This window comes from Protopterus annectens, chromosome 8.part0 (genome assembly GCF_019279795.1).
Source record: "Protopterus annectens isolate FY-2018-M chromosome 8.part0, PAN1.0, whole genome shotgun sequence".
Classification (NCBI taxonomy): domain Eukaryota; kingdom Metazoa; phylum Chordata; order Ceratodontiformes; family Protopteridae; genus Protopterus; species Protopterus annectens.
In genome coordinates, this window is record NC_056741.1 from 456301855 (window position 1) to 456322175 (window position 20321).

Sequence of the window (20321 nt, forward strand, 5' to 3'; positions counted from 1 at the left end):
GGAAAATTAGCACTTTTTGCTCAAAATTGGCAGTTAATAATCCAGGACCAGTGGGTGCTAAACTTAGTATCACAGGGGTACAGATTCCATTTCCATACTCTGCCAATGACAAACGGTTGGCCAGATCTGCCAAAAAATCAATGGGCAGAGGCACAGAAACAGGTTACATCCCTCGTGGATATGAGGGCCATTCATCCAGTACCAGAACAGAAAAAAGGACAAGGTTTCTACTCGACTGTTCTTGGTACCCACAAAGGACAATGCCTGGCGGCCAATACTGGATTTATCGATTTTGAACACATACCTGGACATTCCAAAATTCAAAATGCTGACTTTGCAGCAGCTTCTGCCCATGCTTGGCAAGAATGCTTGGCTGGTGATATTAGACCTAAAAGAGGCATACCTGCATGTCCCAATAAGACAATCGTGCAGAAGATACCTCAGATTCAAGGCTGGCTTAATGCATTACCAATTCTCTGCACTGCCCTTTGGCTTCTCTACTGCGCCCAGGGTCTTTACAAAGTGCCTGGCTCCAGCAATTGCATTTTGCAGACAAAGAAGTATTCAAATATATCCTTACTTGGACGACTGTCTCATTTAAGCAGAGAACAAGGACATTCTTCTTCAACACCTGGCATTTGTGAAAAGGCTTCTAACATCCCTAGAGTACACAATAAACGAAAAGAAATCACAACTGGTACCCTTTCAAAAGATAACATTCCTTGGTGCAAGCTTGAATACAACTGCCCAGATGGCTTACCTCACGCCAGACAAGCAAAGGCAACTGACTACTTACTTCAAACTGATGGCAACAAAAACCCAGTTATCTGCAAGACAAATTCTGCAGGCTTTGGGCTTCATGTCATCCTGCATCCTACTGATTCCATACGCAAGACTGCATATGAGGAAACTTCAGTGGTACCTAAAAAGTTTATGGAGTCAACATTGTCACAGTCTGGAAACAATGATTGCTCTCATTCCCTGCCTGCAACAGGAGTTTCTATGGTGGTCAAAGGCATGTCACCAAAACATGGGACGGGCCTTCACTCTACTCCCTGCCAGACAAACCTTAACAACAGACTCATCAGATTATGCCTGTGGGGCCCACATGGCGGGAAGATGCATTCAGGGCATATGGACCCCAAAACAAATGCATCTACATATCAACCAGAAAGAGATGCTAGCTGTTCAAAATGCCCTGACAGCCTTCAAGGACTTACTTCATCCAGGACAACTACTGATAAAGACAGACAACACCACGGTCATGTCGTATATAAACAAGCAGGGGGGCACGCACTCATACCCCCTCTGCAGATTAGCCATGGCACTGTGGGACACAGCTTTGACTTACCAAATACATCTTCAAGCTCAATTCCTGCCAGGAAAGCAAAATACTCTGGCAGACTATTTAAGCAGAAATCTTATGGATCCTCACGAGTGGAAACTAGATCCACAAGTCTTCAGCATGATAACAAGGAAATGAGGAAGCCCAGACATAGATCTATTTGCCTCTCCTCAGAATTATCAATTGAAAAGATTCTGCACAAGGACTTATCACAGACAAGCATGGAAAGTGGACGCTCTATTTTTCAGTTGGAAAAACCTATCAGTTTACGCCTTTCCTCCACTGCCTCTTCTCAAGGTCCTCCTAAAAGTCAGACAGGAGAAACAAAAGATGATACTAATTGCCCCGGACTGGCCCCGCCAATACTGGTACCCAGTCCTAAGGAACTTGTCTCAGTACCCAGCTTGGACCTTACCTCAAAGATCTCAACTACTGTCCCAGCAAAACAATCAAATCCTGCACAATCAACTCCAGACACTGAACCTGGCATCATGGCTGATCATGTAGTTATACAAACAACACCTCTCAGTAAATATGTGATGGATGTCATTTTGGAAGCCAGAAGGCCTAGTACTAGAAAATCTTATGCTGATAAATGGAGGAAATTCTGTGCTTGGAATCAAGCACAAGGAACTGATACAGCAGAACCAAATATTCCTCAGATATTACAATACTTGACTGAGATGCTTGACAAAGGCCTATCTTTCTCATCAATTAAAATCCATGCCTCTGCCATTTCAGCTCATTGCAATACAGAGCCACCAATCTTTTCTCATCCTTTACTAAAGCAGTATCTTAGAGGAGCCAGAAATTTAAGGCCTCCTAGTAGATCACCAAATCCTGCATGGGACCTCAATTATGTGTTGGAAAAGCTCACCCTGCCTCCATTTGAACCAGCTGCTGATATAAAGTTTTTATCATGGAAAACAGCTCTGCTACTAGCAATTACTTCAGCAAGAAGAGTTTCAGAGCTACAGGCTCTCATGGCTGTGGAGCTTTTGATCATATTTTACCCAGTGTGTCTCTGAGGACAAATCCAACATTTATGCCTAAGGTGGTTTCCAATGTGGCCCTTAACCAATCTGTTCATCTGCCAACCTTTTATCCAAATCCGCAGAACAAGGGGGAGAGAATTCTGCATTCCTTGGACTTACACAGACAGCTAAGATTCTACTTGAGCAGGACTAAAGCTCTAAGAAAAACTGAGCAATTACTAGTGACATATGCTGCAGGATCAGAAGAAAAGGCTATTTCAAAGTGGATAAGCCACTGCATTTGTTTCTGCTACTTACACCATGGTAAACCTGTGCCCAAGGGTATTAGGTCTCATTCCACCAGAGCTGCAGCTACTTCAGCAGCCTTTCTCAGAGGAGTACCAACCAAAGACATTCTAGAGGCTGCTACTTGGAGTTCTGTTCACACCTTTACAAAACATTATCATTTGCCTCTCTACTCTAAGTCCAGGGCAGGCTTTGCCACTGCAGTTTTGCAGGGCTTTATAGCCGCACCTAATGCTGTTTAGCTCCAGTCTCCCAACCATAGCTTTGGGATTCTACCCAAATGTAATGACTGCAACAGTGAAACACGAAGAACATAGTACAGTTGTGTACACTTACCATAAATGTAGATGTTCGAGTGTATTCACTGTTACATTCCAGGTTACCCGCCCGCCATCCATCCCCCTTTCATTCTGGGGTTTATCTTTCCTTCTCTATCTCCTACAACCTATGTGGTGTATTTGCTTGTAGATGAAGGTAAGGTTTATATTGATGCATGTGTGTGTGTGTATATATATATATATATATATATATATATATATATATATATATTTTGCTACCTCTTTGGGGGCACCTGCCATCTGGGGCAAGAAAATTTAAAGAAAATGTCGTCAGCTGCTTGCTTTTATACCCCTGATGACCTGACGTCATGGAAGAGGAGACAGCAACTGACGCAGGACCCAAGACTTTGGAATTCAGGCCGAATGAGGGCAACCTGCCAGCAGATTACCTAAATGTATTGACTGCAATAGTGAATACACTCGAACATCTACATTTATGGTAAGTGTACACAACTGTACTTTCTTGTGTACTAGTTCTTCTTTTATGCCGAATTTAGTGAATGAGTTGTCCCTTAGAGTATTAATTTGTCCACTTTTTTCCATTCTCCACAATCTGCCAGTGAGAAGATGCTACACACAGTGGATGTGCAAAGACAACTCGGAATTATTTTGAATAAGACTAAAAAGATTATTAGGAAATCTGATCAGCTCTTTGTTTCCTTTCGTCGTAGGTCCTTAAGATTAGTTGTATTCAAGCAAACTGTTTCTTCTTGGATCTCAAAAGCTATTTCTTTTTGTTATTCCTTTCATGGTAAGAGCCTTCCTTATTCTTTTAAGGTTCATTCTACTAGGGCAGTGGCTTTTTCTGGTACTTTTTTCAAGGGTATGGATACTAAAACTATTAAGAACCAAAATTGTATACTCCAAACCGAATGTACTGGATGCGAGTTCCAGTCTTCCTGGAAACAGCTAACAAGCAAACCAACACAGTAATCTTTAGTTGAATTGAGTAAAAATAGTCTCAAATAATCAAAAGTCCTCCAAATATTCCACGATTTATTGTTGAAGTAAAAACCAAACAAGGAACCGCTGTGAAACAGCTCCAAAAACAAACTGCACGATCTACCTAGGTTTCGTCCGTAGACTTCTTCAGAATAATACACTCCATCATCTTGCCACTTAAATATCCACAGTGAAACCAATTAATCAATAAAACAATTATCTCTTAAAAGGGTCTTTCTTTTAAAATACACATTTCTGAAATGCTGATGAAATGTGATAATAATCATGCTACTAAATGAATTGAGTTGAATAACAATATTTATATATATTTGTTAAACCTTATGTGTATGTAATGAAAATCTATACATGTGTATGAATGTAAATTGTATAATATATGTGTAAATATTAGAATAATAAATATTAAATATTAAATGTTAAATATTAAGTATTAAATATTATGTAATAATAAATAATCTGTATATGACACTTATACAAAAATAAATTTAATTTTAATTTTAATTTCGATTTTGGAAAATTAATGACCTGTACTATAATTAATATGTATAATAACCATATATATGTTAAAATTATGTTTATATAAATTCTAGAATGTTAAAAATTGTATAAAACTAGTCAAAATAAAATTAATATAAATATACATCATATTACAGTACATAGATCAACGCCCCTTGATGTTTTTAAGTTTTAAAAGGGGCTTAATACTACAACATTCATTTAATCCAGGAAAATTATAGGCATTTAAACATATTTGCCATTTTAGTTCACTTACATCCAAATCTACATCAGTAGTTCTCCCTTGTATGTCTTTCATAACTTGGTTAATTACACAAAATTTAAATTCATGATCCCTATTGTCTATTTTGTGCCTTGCCAATGCGTTAGTGGGCTTAAGATGTTTGATGTCCAACAGATGTTCTTTTATTCTGTCCCTAAAGTGTCTGTTGGTCTTGCCCACATAAAATGCTTTACAATTTTGGCACAAGGCCAGGTAAACCACATTGGTTGTATAACAGTTGTAGTGTCCAAAAATCCTAATATGTGTACCATTAATTATAATCTTGTCTCCAGTGGTCTTTATGTGTTGACATGTCGAACATCTACCACATTTATAATTTCCTTTGGGCCTATTTGTGAAAATATTTCTGTCACTATATTCAAATATATTCTTTAAGGATGCATCCTTCCTGTACACATATTGAATCCTACCTGTAAATAGTTGGGCCATGTCATTATTTAATTTGAATATCTCCCAATTGTTGTTTAATATGTTTTTTATTTTGTGTATATTGTCATTATAAGTAATAATATATGACAATTTGGTTTTAAATTGATTTTTATTATCATTTCTCATTATTTCAATTTCATCATTCGTTAAACCTTCCGTATTAAAAATGGCCTTATATGTACCTAATAATCTTTTACGCTTCACTTCCTCAGATACATCAGAGCATAATTCAATGGGATAACCTCTATTAATAAATAGTGTCACTATAAAAGACAATTCATCCTGGAAATCCCCATCATCACTGACCATTCTGGCTGCCCTGACCATCTGTCCTTTAATAATAGCTTTCTTCTGATGGTCAGGGTGCCAGCTGTTAAATTGTAAATAAGAATTTGAAAAGGTGGGTTTTCTGTGTATATTAGATTTCAACAACCCATCATCCTTATTTACAGTTAACTTTACATCCAAATAAGTAATTGATTCAGAGTTGATTTCATGTGTGAATTTCAAAAACCAAATGGTGTTATTTATATACTCCAGAAATCTTTTTAAGCCACAGTCATCACCTTTCCATATGAAGAAAATATCATCCAAAAAACGACAATATGAATTTATGTGTATGTAATATTCACTATTAAAAACAAAGTTATTCTCCCAATAGGCCATTACATAGCGTAAATGGGGGCACATGCTGCCCCCATTGCTACGCCTTTGACCTGCTTATAGTAATTTCCTTCATAATATATGTAATTATTATTTAGAACTATCTCCATTAATCTTACCATTAAATTAATATCTTCCTGTTCATACATTCCTGTTTCAAAAATTTGCTCCTCCAGCCACATTAAACCAGTGTCGTGTGGTATTGATGTAAATAAATTACAAACATCCACTGTAACAAACACATTGTCGTTTTGATATTTGTAAACCTTCATCCTATTCAAAAAATCCCACGAGTCTCTCAAAATATGGGAAAACTTCCTTATTCCATTCTGCAAATGATGGTCCAAATATTGACTTATAAAGCAGGTTTTATTTCTTTTACCATCCACTATCTGTCTAAATTTTAGGTTATCAAGTCCCTTGTGTATCTTTGGAATACCAAAGATGCCACTAATATGAGGAAAATTGTTGCATAAAAAATTAAAATCTTTTTCCGATATTTGTCCTTGATATAACATGTCCTGTAACCCCATGTCAATGTCTCTATAAGCAATGTTAATCTCGTTTAAACTGACCTCCATATATGAATCTTCCATTAACATAGTTGACATATGAAATGTGTAATCACTTTTATCCACCACCACTGCACCATTACCCTTATCGGGTTTCATGATGCGGATAGATTTCATTTCCTGTATATTATTCAACAATTTCTGTTCATCAGGGGTCATATTCATATGTTCCTGCTCTTTATATGTCCTAAAATATTTCCTAATGTCTCTTTCACTGACTTTTTCAAATAAAGCCACCATTCCATTCATTGGTGGATTATACGTACTTGGTTTAGTTAAAGAGAAATTTCTTTGTGTCTCCTGACTAATATTATTATTCTGGAATAAAATTTGAAGATTTATCTTTCTGGTGAATAATTTCAAATCAATTATAGAATTGACCAAATTACCTTTTCTACAGGGAACGAAATTAAATCCCTTTGAAAAAAAGTTGGCATGTTCCATCCCTAACTTAACATTAGAATAATTGTATACCTTGAAATCCTGACTTGAATTAACAATTATAACTGGGTTACTCAGCCCTATATTTGCCCTATATTCCTTACCGGATTGATTGTTACTTGAATTTTCCTGTACTGTATTTTCCATGTTCTCCTGAATGTCGCCCATGTTCCCAAAATCTAAAATACTTGTATTAAAACCTTCGATACTATGTATATCAAAAATGTTAAAAATGTTATCACTGTCATTCAAGACTCTATTGATAGTGTCATCGTTATTTACATCCTTGTTGATATCATTAATATCATACACATTGTCTGCAATAATATCATGGGTACTTAAACATAAAAGTCCGCTATCAGTTAAATTAAAATTAACTGATGTAACCTTGTGATTTACGTATGTGTCCATGGAATTGCTTTTGTCTAACTGTTCGTCGTATGTGGTCAACATTCCATTAGATTCAGCTGGAAGTAATGGGAGATTGTTGTCAGCTCTTACCTGTGTTGTGATTACTGATGTCCCAAAAGCATTACCATCGTCGGTGTCTCTGTTATTGGATTTTGAACCACAGTAACCAAAACCTGTGGCTCCTACTGTCCCCCTCTCGACTATCTGTACACTCCCCACGGTTACTGTGGTTCAAAATCCAATAACAGTGGTATGACTATGGTTTATAAGGACACTGTTGGACCTACGTGTGAACCATATTGTACGGGATGTACTACGAGAGATACCGACGATGGTAATGCTTTTGGGACATCAGTAATCACAACACAGGTAAGAGCTGACAACAATCTCCCATTACTTCCAGCTGAATCTAATGGAATGTTGACCACATACGACGAACAGTTAGACAAAAGCAATTCCATGGACACATACGTAAATCACGAGGTTACATCAGTTAATTTTAATTTAACTGATAGCGGACTTTTATGTTTAAGTACCCATGATATTATTGTAGACAATGTGTATGATATTAATGATATCAACAAGGATGTAAATAACGATGACACTATCAATAGAGTCTTGAATGACAGTGATAACATTTTTAACATTTTTGATATACATAGTATTGAAGGTTTTAATACAAGTATTTTAGATTTTGGGAACATGGGCGACATTCAGGAGAACATGGAAAATACAGTACAGGAAAATTCAAGTAACAATCAATCCGGTAAGGAATATAGGGCAAATATAGGGCTGAGTAACCCAGTTATAATTGTTAATTCAAGTCAGGATTTCAAGGTATACAATTATTCTAATGTTAAGTTAGGGATGGAACATGCCAACTTTTTTTCAAAGGGATTTAATTTCGTTCCCTGTAGAAAAGGTAATTTGGTCAATTCTATAATTGATTTGAAATTATTCACCAGAAAGATAAATCTTCAAATTTTATTCCAGAATAATAATATTAGTCAGGAGACACAAAGAAATTTCTCTTTAACTAAACCAGCGATAATCCACCAATGAATGGAATGGTGGCTTTATTTGAAAAGTCAGTGAAAGAGACATTAGGAAATATTTTAGACATATAAAGAGCAGGAACATATGAATATGACCCCTGATGAACAGAAATTGTTGAATAATATACAGGAAATGAAATCTATCCGCATCATGAAACCCGATAAGGGTAATGGTGTAGTGGTGGTGGATAAAAGTGATTACACATTTCATATGTCAACTATGTTAATGGAAGATTCATATATGGAGGTCAGTTTAAACGAGATTAACATTGCTTATAGAGACATTGACATGGGGTTACAGGACATGTTATATCAAGGACAAATATCGAAAAAGATTTTAATTTTTTATGCAACAATTTTCCTCATATTAGTGGCATCTTTGGTATTCCAAAGATACACAAGGGACTTGATAACCTAAAATTTAGACAGATAGTGGATGGTAAAAGAAATAAAACCTGCTTTATAAGTCAATATTTGGACCATCATTTGCAGAATGGAATAAGGAAGTTTTCCCATATTTTGAAAGACTCGTGGGATTTTTTGAATAGGATGAAGGTTTACAAATATCAAAACGACAATGTGTTTGTTACAGTGGATGTTTGTAATTTATTTACATCAATACCACACGACACTGGTTTAATGTGGCTGGAGGAGCAAATTTTTGAAACAGGAATGTATGAACAGGAAGATATTAATTTAATGGTAAGATTAATGGAGATAGTTCTAAATAATAATTACATGTATTATGAAGGAAATTACTATAAGCAGGTCAAAGGCGTAGCAATGGGGGCAGCATGTGCCCCCATTTACGCTAACTATGTAATGGCCTATTGGGAGAATAACTTTGTTTTTAATAGTGAATATTACATACACATAAATTCATATTGTCGTTTTTTGGACGATATTTTCTTCATATGGAAAGGTGATGACTGTGGCTTAAAAAGATTTCTGGAGTATATAAATAACACCATTTGGTTTTTGAAATTCACACATGAAATCAACTCTGAATCAATTACTTATTTGGATGTAAAGTTAACTGTAAATAAGGATGATGGGTTGTTGAAATCTAATATACACAGAAAACCCACCTTTTCAAATTCTTATTTACAATTTAACAGCTGGCACCCTGACCATCAGAAGAAAGCTATTATTAAAGGACAGATGGTCAGGGCAGCCAGAATGGTCAGTGATGATGGGGATTTCCAGGATGAATTTTCTTTTATAGTGACACTATTTATTAATAGAGGTTATCCCATTGAATTATGCTCTGATGTATCTGAGGAAGTGAAGCGTAAAAGATTATTAGGTACATATAAGGCCATTTTTAATACGGAAGGTTTAACGAATGGTGAAATTGAAATAATGAGAAATGATAATCAAAATCAATTTAAAACCAAATTGTCATATATTATTACTTATAATGACAATATACACAAAATAAAAAACATATTAAACAATAATTGGGAGATATTCAAATTAAATAATGACATGGCCCAACTATTTACAGGTAGGATTCAATATGTGTACAGGAAGGATGCATCCTTAAAGAATATATTTGAATATAGTGACAGAAATATTTTCACAAATAGGCCCAAAGGAAATTATAAATGTGGTAGATGTTCGACATGTCAACACATAAAGACCACTGGAGACAAGATTGCAATTAATGGTACACATATTAGGATTTTTGGACACTACAACTGTTATACAACCAATGTGGTTTACCTGGCCTTGTGCCAAAATTGTAAAGCATTTTATGTGGGCAAGACCAACAGACACTTTAGGGACAGAATAAAAGAAAATCTGTTGGACATCAAACATCTTAAGCCCACTAACGCATTGGCAAGGCACAAAATAGACAATAGGGATCATGAATTTAAATTTTGTGTAATTAACCAAGTTATGAAAGAGGGCGGCCACGGTGGTGCAGTGGTTAGCATTGCCGCCTCACAGCAAGAGGTTCTCCGGTTCGATCCTCAGCTGGGGTGCCTTCTGTGCGGAGTCTGCATGTCCTCCCTGTGGTCGCGTGGGTTTCCTCCGGGTGCTCCGGTTTCCTCCCACATCCCAAAGACATGCTGCAGGTGGATTGGACACTCTAAATTGGCCCTAGGTGTGCGTGTGAGTGTGCCTTCTGTGGAAGGTTGGGCGCCGGGCTGGCAACTCGACACCGTAAAACTCCACTGCCATTCAATGTGCGGACAGGTGATCCGCTGTGGCGACCCCTAACCGGGATAAAGCCGAAAGAAGAAGAAGAACCAAGTTATGAAAGACATACAAGGGATAACTACTGATGTAGATTTGGATGTAAGTGAACTAAAATGGCAAATATGTTTAAATGCCTATAATTTTCCTGGATTAAATGAATGTTGTAGTATTAAGCCCCTTTTAAAACTTAAAAACATCAAGGGGCGTTGATCTATGTACTGTAATATGATGTATATTTATATTAATTTTATTTTGACTAGTTTTATACAATTTTTAACATTCTAGAATTTATATAAACATAATTTTAACATATATATGGTTATTATACACATTAATTATAGTACAGGTCATTAATTTTCCAAAATCGAAATTAAAATTAAAATTAAATTTATTTTTGTATAAGTGTCATATACAGATTATTTATTATTACATAATATTTAATACTTAATATTTAACATTTAATATTTAATATTTATTATTCTAATATTTACACATATATTATACAATTTACATTCATACACATGTATAGATTTTCATTACATACACATAAGGTTTAACAAATATATATAAATATTGTTATTCAACTCAATTCATTTAGTAGCATGATTATTATCACATTTCATCAGCATTTCAGAAATGTGTATTTTAAAAGAAAGACCCTTTTAAGAGATAATTGTTTTATTGATTAATTGGTTTCACTGTGGATATTTAAGTGGCAAGATGATGGAGTGTATTATTCTGAAGAAGTCTACGGACGAAACCTAGGTAGATCGTGCAGTTTGTTTTTGGAGCTGTTTCACGGCGGTTCCTTGTTTGGTTTTTACTTCAACAATAAATCGTGGAATATTTGGAGGACTTTTGATTATTTGAGACTATTTTTACTCAATTCAACTATGGATACTAAAACTATTCTTGAGCCAGCTACCTGGACTTCTGTGCCTTCATTTGCCAAGCACTGCAAGTTGGATAGAATCTCCAGAGGGAGAGCTGGGTTTGCTACGGCCATCTTTCATGGCTTCCTGGAGTGCTCTGCTGGTCCTTCCCCCTCCTAAGTTTCTTCCTGATTTTTGTCACTCTCCCTGATGTTATGAATTCTGCAACAGTGAAATGGAAGAACATGGTAGAGTTGTATAAAATCTTACCATAACGGTAGATGTCCTTCTCTTCACTGTTGCAGTTTTCACTCCCTCCCTCCCTCCTCCCCTGGTGCACTTGCCTTCTGGATGTACTGTTTACCTTTTACTTTTCCTTGGACTGACATTCCTACTGGGGCTGTCAGTTCTGAGAATAGTACATCCGAACATCACCTTTATGCTCTATGCTACGTAAGGCGCATACGTGTGATGTACTGTGTACCTTAAAGCAACCTAAAGGCTTTGTGGTATAAAAAGAATGTGCTCTTTTTGATTTTTTAAGAAAACAGAGAATAAGGATTATGAGGCCAGATAAAGGGGGAGGGTTTAGTCATCATGGATCTTTTTGATTATAAGAATAGGATGAAAGATCTTTTGTGGAATGGAGCTTATGTAATGGTCTCCAAAAATAAAGTTAATGGGGCTTACAAGGAGGGTCTACAGTCAACTTAATGATATGTTTATTGAACGATATGTTTCGTTAAATATGTTTAATTACTTTAATTTGACTTCTCCTGTAATGCCCATTATTTTTGGAATACCCGAAATCCACAAAAATATGTACAATCCATCAATCTGTCCCATTGTGGACAGGAGCAGTACTATAATATCTGCATGTGCTAAATTCTTTGATGCTAACCTTAAAGAATATGTTAATTTAGAGGTACAAATTTGAAAGGATTCTTGGGGCCTTTTGGAGGCTATCAATAATCTTGAGTACAATCCAGAGCACAAATTGTCCACTATTGATGTAAAAGATTTGTATACGGTAATACCTCAAAATAAAGGTATTCAATGGGTTGCTGAATATTTGAGTAATAAGTGTGTTCCCCAAGACCAGATTAATTTATATGAAGAACTCTTTGAGATTGTGCTTAGCAACAATTTCTTTTGTTTCAAAAGGGAATTATTATTTACAGAAATGTGGGGTAACAATGGGGTCCCCATGTGGTGCAGTCTTCGCTAATTTAGTTATGGCCTATTGGGAACATAAATACATCTTCAATAGTGATTTTTAGAGTAGCATGAAGTTGTATTTACGTTGCCTTGATGACTTGCTTATTGTCTGGGATGGTAGTGAAAGTGATTTTAATAAATTTATGGAGTATATAAATGGTACAACAGATTTATTTGAAATTTACCAGTGAATTCAACACAGAACGTGTAGCATATTTGGATGTTTGTTTGGAAAAGGACAGGATCGATGGGAAATACATATCTAAGATTTTTAGAAAAAGCAGCTATGCCAGTAGTTTTTTTCACAACTCCATTTCCCATCCTTTCCATTAAAAAAGGTCTGTAGTTAAGGGGCAGCTCATTAGGGCTGCTAGAATGGCAACTTTGGTTGTCCATTTCCAGCAGGAATGTGGCCACCTACTGGGGATGTTTGAGAAGAGAGGGTACCCATTGCCACTCCTGATGGAATTAAAGAATGAGATTTCTTATAAGAGGGCTTCATGTTATTTCTGTCCCATACTAGAAACTTCTTTCATCACCCAGTTTAGTTGTGACTATAATGAGATTAAGAACATTTTACATAAAAATTGGCCAATTTTGACTGAGGGGAGTGTGTTTAGGGAGAAGTTTGGGACCTTTCTGGGGATAGTTTATAGGAGAGGTCCTAATTTTAAATCTATTTTTGAAAATTTGAATAATAGGGACTGGAATCCTAAATGTCAAATGGTAAAGTGTGGTAGATGTTTTTTTTTTTTTTCAGTAAGATCAGTCTGGGCATGAATTTTTGAATTGGGAGGATTTAATATAAATTACCTCAAAAATGTGATTGTAATTTGAAAGGGGTAGTGTATACTGGCTAAATGCCAGTGATGTTTATGTTTTTATGTGGGTAAAACCGATCGTAGACTTAGAGATAGGATGTGAACATGACTGTAGTATTAGAAAGGAACAGGAGAATAATGCCCTGGCGAAACATGTTAAGCAGTTCCCAGGATATGAATTTAGGTATATGGCCATTGATAGTGTAAGAATAGGACCTAGATGGGGCCCAGTGAATCAATTTTTGGAGAAGGAGAAGCTTATTTGGCAGTTTACGTTAAATGCTGATAAGTGGCCTGGACTGAATGATTGCTGTTCTGTATCCTGGCTTCTTAAATTAAAAGCGCTGACTAGATTAATTAATATCATAATTAGGTTTTATTTTATTAATATGTATTTTGGGGGAGCTTTGTATTTACATGTGCTTTTACCTAGTTGCCAAGAGTTCTAGTCCTATCTACGTATTTAAGGAATATTTTAGTATTTTTCCTTTAATAAGACAGTGAACTTTTTTGAAGTGAATATGCGTCAACATAGTTACAAATTTTAGTTACTGTTGATATTTTTAATAAGGTTTTGGTGTTTGTTTTTCATTTTAGTTGATATCTTTCATTAATATTAAAAAGATGGGGGAGGGATGGGTGAGGAAAATTGAAGGAAATGTTTTGACTGGTTGCTTTTTGGTATAAATGATTTCATGGTCTTTGTAGTTTTATCTGGAGAAGTTCACATAAGTTTTTTGTGGACGAAAGTGCTAATAAAAGTCCTACAGAAGTTGTTCTTGGTCCCTGTGCTGTTCATTTCTCCAGTTTGTGTTGTCTATCTTTTCATTTCTGGTATACTGGCCAGACATCAGGCCACCCTTGGCAGGGTATCCCTAATGTTATAACTACTGCAACAGTGAAGAGAAGGGCATATCTACCATTATGGTAAGATTTAACACAACTATACTATATCCTACATTGGATATCCATACCATTTCCAAAAGAAAAGATACTACTAAGTGATGTGAATATCAATTAGCTGGACATAAACTCTTAGCTCCTTTACATCTGGCATGAACTTGTATGTTTCACACAACTAGTTAATAGCCCCACATATTAGAGCAAGATATCAAATTCCCTATTAGAATGGATCCTACTGTCAGACCGTAGTGTAAACATAACACCACAGATACAATTATCAGCATTTGTTGTAATGAGTCATATTGCTTTAAATTATTCAGCTATGGTAATTATGGTGTTATTGATTAATTGGGCAGAGTCTTTAAGAAACTTAAGCATGTGTTTGTATTTGTATTCTGATGAAGTTCCTGCTGTTGGGGGATGAAAGTGCTCAATACTTTTACTTCCTTTTAATAAAGTATTTTGTATCAATTGGGACCCTCTGTCAGTGTGTTTCTGTCTTTTGGTTACTGGTTTTCTTTGTGCACTGCACCTATTGGAGTATATATATATTATGTTTTATTAACCTCTCAGGTTGTTTTGTTTTTGTGTACTTATTATAGTTAAGTTTTATTGTTGTTGAAATGTCAGAAAAACACCGGTTTCAAGAAATGCACTTTTGTAGGCATAAAATCCCCAATTCTGATGCCCACAAGAAGTGCGTTTACTGCCTGGGGCCTGAACATCTTAAGCCATCCTGTGAGATTTGCACCACCGTTAACCCAAGTGCCCTTTCTGACAGGTGCAGCAAATTGATTCTAAAGGGTTTACTTCCAACTTGTTCTTTTGGGGCTCAACCCCCCTCTAAAGCTCCTCAAGTTTCCATAGAATCCAGGAAACAAGCCCTCCAGAAGTCTCCGAGGGCTTCATCGGAGCTATCTGAAAAAATCAGGAAGGTCTCGAATCAAACATATTCAGACCCAAAGACCGTTGTGCCTCTCTCAGATTCACAGACCTCATCAGATCCAGCAGGCATGATTTCTGTGTCTCCCTTACTGTCTACCTCTTACTCAGATCCCAGACCCTCGGATCTGACAGAAACGAGCCGGTCACCAGAGTTTGTTTTAAAGCCTGTTTCTCCAGCTCTGCCCTCACAGTTATTTCAGAGGCCTAGGAAACATTCTAGGCCAGCTTCCACGGTTTAATTCAGATCTTAAAGGAGCTTGACAGAGGCAGATGTGGACAGGGTGATGCAGAGATTTCTCAGGGCTCAGATCCAGATGGTGGGGGTCCTGCTACCTCCTTCCCCTTTCAGATCTGTCAGTACATTTGCCCAGTCCATACTATCTCCATCTGTGATCCAACCTGCGATTTCAGAGTCCTAGGATCCAAGACCACCGAGAGGTTCGGCATCGGATCTGAGGAAGCAGCCCTCCTTGACTCTGTTGGTGTCCCGGACCAGCCCTGCTCCAGTATCTTTGGATCAGAGTGGGTCTCAGATCCAAGAGGTTGGCACCAGGTCTGAGGGGTTGGGTTCTCCTCCTACTTTGCTGGATCCATCCCTTCTCCTTGGTGCCTCGGCCCTGGACAGCTTGGGTTTGATTCTCTCTCCTGAGGGCTCAGATCTGGCATTGGCCCCAACCTCTTCGGCTGCTTCAGCTCTGAGGGGGGGGGAGATATCCCTTGGTCTGTCAACCTGTCAGGTAGTAGAAAGGGCTTTCTTTTTACATAGAGAGCCGTCATCTGTAACCTCAGATCCTGACCCTCGCCCCTCATCAGGTTAGAGCTCTTACCCTACCATTTCTGCTCCTCAGGGTCAGCCAGCTGTGGGAAGCCTCCGCACATGTTCCTCAGAGGGAACCCCACCATCTTCTGACACCTCTCCTGAACACCCCACAAAAGAGGCACCTCGGAAGAGAACGTGGAAGAGGAGGCACATAGATTCCCCTCTGGAGTCTCTCACGGAAGACACTGATTTTGATGAGGGTGAAGGATCCCTTCGATCGCCACCTGATGATATCTCCTTTGGGGACATCCTAGAAATCCTCAAACGGAAGCGCTGTTTTACTAGAGCAGTAGCTTCCTCCAAAGCCTTCTTCAAAGGCCTAGACACAGCTACCATCCTTGAAGCAGCCACCTGGTCCATTGTACATACCTTCACCAAACATTACAAACTGGGCCATATTTCTAGAGCCAGAGCAGGTTTTGCAAGGGCAATCCTCCTAGGATTTCTGGAATCCGCTACCTCTACCTCCACCCTATACTGCTCAGACAAGCTCCACGTGGGTTTACAGAGTGGTCCTAGCAGCAAGGAACTCAAAAAAGCGACTACCTTCTGGATTTAAGTATCTTTGCTTTTTTTTCACTGGAAATAGCTTCTGTAGCTTGCTTTGAACTAGCCTGAACTGTTTTTTTAACTGATTGCTGCATTATTTTAAAATCTGCACTTAGTTACATTTAGTCGAATTTGATCGAAAGTTTGCTTGTTTGTTTGTTTAATTTAACTGTGGAGGCTGCCCACTAAAGTGTGCTAGCCTGTGTAACTAATTTATCACTGTCTCTGCATTTTCTGTGTGTTTCTACCAAAAAAACAACAAAAAATAATCTTTGTTTTCCCGCCTTCCTCGACTAGTTTAGACCAGTTTACAGGCATTGCTGTATTCTGGGCTGTGGTGTAGTTCCTGTGTTGTCCATTACCTTACTTGGATAGAAGGAAGTTTCTTTGCTCACCAGTGGGAGTGGGGAGCCTTGAGCAGCCTACCTGTCCTTGGGGGAAGTGACCTCAGCACAAGAAGCTGTAGTAATTGGTTGTTTGGGACCATTCCTAGCTCTTTTGTAGTTCACTGTTTAAAATCCGCCTCTGGGCGTTTTTTTCTGGCTATACTGCTCAGACAAGCTCCACGTGGGTTTACAGAGTGGTCCTAGCAGCAAGGAACTCAAAAAAGTGACTACCTTCTGGATTTAAGTATCTTTGCTTTTTTCACTGGAAATAGCTTCTGTAGCTTACTTTGAACTAGCCTGAACTGTTTTTAACTGATTGCTGCATTATTTTAAAATCTGCACTTAAAGTTGCATTTAGTCGAATTTGATCGAAAGTTTGCTTGTTTGTTTGTTTAATTTAACTGTGGAGGCTGCCCACTAAAGTGTGCTAGCCTGTGTAACTAATTTATCACTGTCTCTGCATTTTCTGTGTGTTTCTACCAAAAAAATAATCTTTGTTTTCCTGCCTTCCTCGACTAGTTTAGACCAGTTTACAGGCATTGCTGTATTCTGGGCTGTGGTGTAGTTCCTGTGTTGTCCATTACCTTACTTGGATAGAAGGAAGTTTCTTTGCTCACCAGTGGGAGTGGGGAGCCTTGAGCAGCCTACCTGTCCTTGGGGGAAGTGACCTCAGCACAAGAAGCTGTAGTAATTGGTTGTTTGAGACCATTCCTAGCTCTTTTGTAGTTCACTGTTTAAAATCCACCTCTGGGCGTTTTTTTCTGGCTATACTGCTCAGACAAGCTCCACGTGGGTTTACAGAGTGGTCCTAGCAGCAAGGAACTCAAAAAAGCGACTGCCTTCTGGATTTAAGTATCTTTGCTTTTTTTTCACTGGAAATAGCTTCTATAGCTTACTTTGAACTAGCCTGAACTGTTTTTTAACTGATTGCTGCATTATTTTAAAATCTGCACTTAAAGTTACATTTAGTCGAATTTGATCGAAAGTTTGCTTGTTTGTTTGTTTAATTTAACTGTGGAGGCTGCCCACTAAAGTGTGCTAGCCTGTGTAACTAATTTATCACTGTCTCTGCATTTTCTGTGTGTTTCTACCAAAAAAACAAAAAAATAATCTTTGTTTTCCCACCTTCCTCGACTAGTTTAGACCAGTTTACAGGCATTGCTGTATTCTGGGCTGTGGTGTAGTTCCTGTGTTGTCCATTACCTTACTTGGATAGAAGGAAGTTTCTTTGCTCACCAGTGGGAGTGGGGAGCCTTGAGCAGCCTACCTGTCCTTGGAGGAAGTGACCTCAGCACAAGAAGCTGTAGTAATTGGTTGTTTGGGACCATTCCTAGCTCTTTTGTAGTTCACTGTTTAAAATCCGCCTCTGGGCGTTTTTTCTGGCTATACTGCTCAGACAAGCTCCACGTGGGTTTACAGAGTGGTCCTAGCAGCAAGGAACTCAAAAAAGCGACTACCTTCTGGATTTAAGTATCTTTGCTTTTTTTTCACTGGAAATAGCTTCTGTAGCTTACTTTGAACTAGCCTGAACTGTTTTTTAACTGATTGCTGCATTATTTTAAAATCTGCACTTAAAGTTACAGTTAGTCGAATTTGATCGAAAGTTTACTTGTTTGTTTGTTTAATTTAACTGTGGAAGCTGCCCACTAAAGTGTGCTAGCCTGTGTAACTAATTTATCACTGTCTCTGCATTTTCTGTGTGTTTCTACCAAAAAAACAAAAAAATAATCTTTGTTTTCCCGCCTTCCTCTACTAGTTTAGACCAGTTTACATGCATTGCTGTATGCTGGGCTGTGGTGTAATTCCTGTGTTGTCCATTACCTTACTTGGATAGAAGGAAGTTTCTTTGCTCACCAGTGGGAGTGGGGAGCCTTGAGCAGCCTACCTGTCCTTGGGGGAAGTGACCTCAGCACAAGAAGCTGTAGTAATTGGTTGTTTGGGACCATTCCTAGCTCTTTTGTAGTTCACTGTTTAAAATCCGCCTCTGGGCGTTTTTTTCTGGCTATACTGCTCAGACAAGCTCCACGTGGGTTTACAGAGTGGTCCTAGCAGCAAGGAACTCAAAAAAGTGACTACCTTCTGGATTTAAGTATCTTTGCTTTTTTTTCACTGGAAATAGCTTCTGTAGCTTACTTTGAACTAGCCTGAACTGTTTTTTAACTGATTGCTGCATTATTTTAAAATCTGCACTTAAAGTTACAGTTAGTCGAATTTGATCGAAAGTTTACTTGTTTGTTTGTTTAATTTAACTGTGGAAGCTGCCCACTAAAGTGTGCTAGCCTGTGTAACTAATTTATCACTGTCTCTGCATTTTCTGTGTGTTTCTACCAAAAACAAAAATAATCTTTGTTTTCCCGCCTTCCTCTACTAGTTTAGACCAGTTTACATGCATTGCTGTATGCTGGGCTGTGGTGTAATTCCTGTGTTGTCCATTACCTTACTTGGATAGAAGGAAGTTTCTTTGCTCACCAGTGGGAGTGGGGAGCCTTGAGCAGCCTACCTGTCCTTGGGGGAAGTGACCTCAGCACAAGAAGCTGTAGTAATTGGTTGTTTGGGACCATTCCTAGCTCTTTTGTAGTTCACTGTTTAAAATTCGCGTTTGCACGGCTTTCTTGTGATGCGCATAGCGCAGCGCCGGTTAAACAAGTTTAAACTTTTTCTTGCTCCGCCAAGTCTGCTCTTCACATTTTCCCGTAAGGAAGCTCTACTCTTAGTATAACCAGACTACTCACTGTATTATAAGCCTAGCACTTGTTCTCAATACTTCTCTACTAAGTAAGCACTCTCGTACTAAGTAAAGCACTACATCTACTTACTACCCCTGTGAATACCCACTTCCCTTAAAGGTATACCACTCCCCTATACTGTTCTAGCATGTCAAGTGGTAGATTACTGGCGTTGTATCCAGTTCAGCTGGTCAATCTGGGCATCTTGAGACAATGCTACAATTGTCTCATGTACACAGACAACCCTCTCCTCCTCCCAACAAACACAGTTACATGTGAGAGATGCAACTATATAGCCAAACTGGAGGCTGAACTCTCTCAACCCAGGGCTGGCATGACCAGACAGGAGGAGATGGCAACCATACACACAACAATCCCAGTCCCACATAGACCTACCACAACTGCAAACCAAACACATAAAAACACAAAGACATACTCGGAGGCTCTAATAAAAAACTTACCAAAACAACAGAGGCTCCCAAAGCAGACATCCAAAAATCCACCACCTCAAAACAAAACACATGCAACACATACTTCAATAAATCAGTGTGTCGACCAATCGCAGCCCTTAAGGCCAAACACC

General features: G+C 38.0%; 1 protein-coding gene across 3 annotated transcripts in view; it reads left to right on the forward strand.

Annotated features, from left to right (window-relative positions):
• The window catches only part of INTS3 (integrator complex subunit 3), a 2345436-nt gene that overhangs the window by 1736073 nt on the left and 589042 nt on the right, over positions 1–20321 (forward strand). The gene's annotated exons all lie outside the window — the stretch shown is intronic.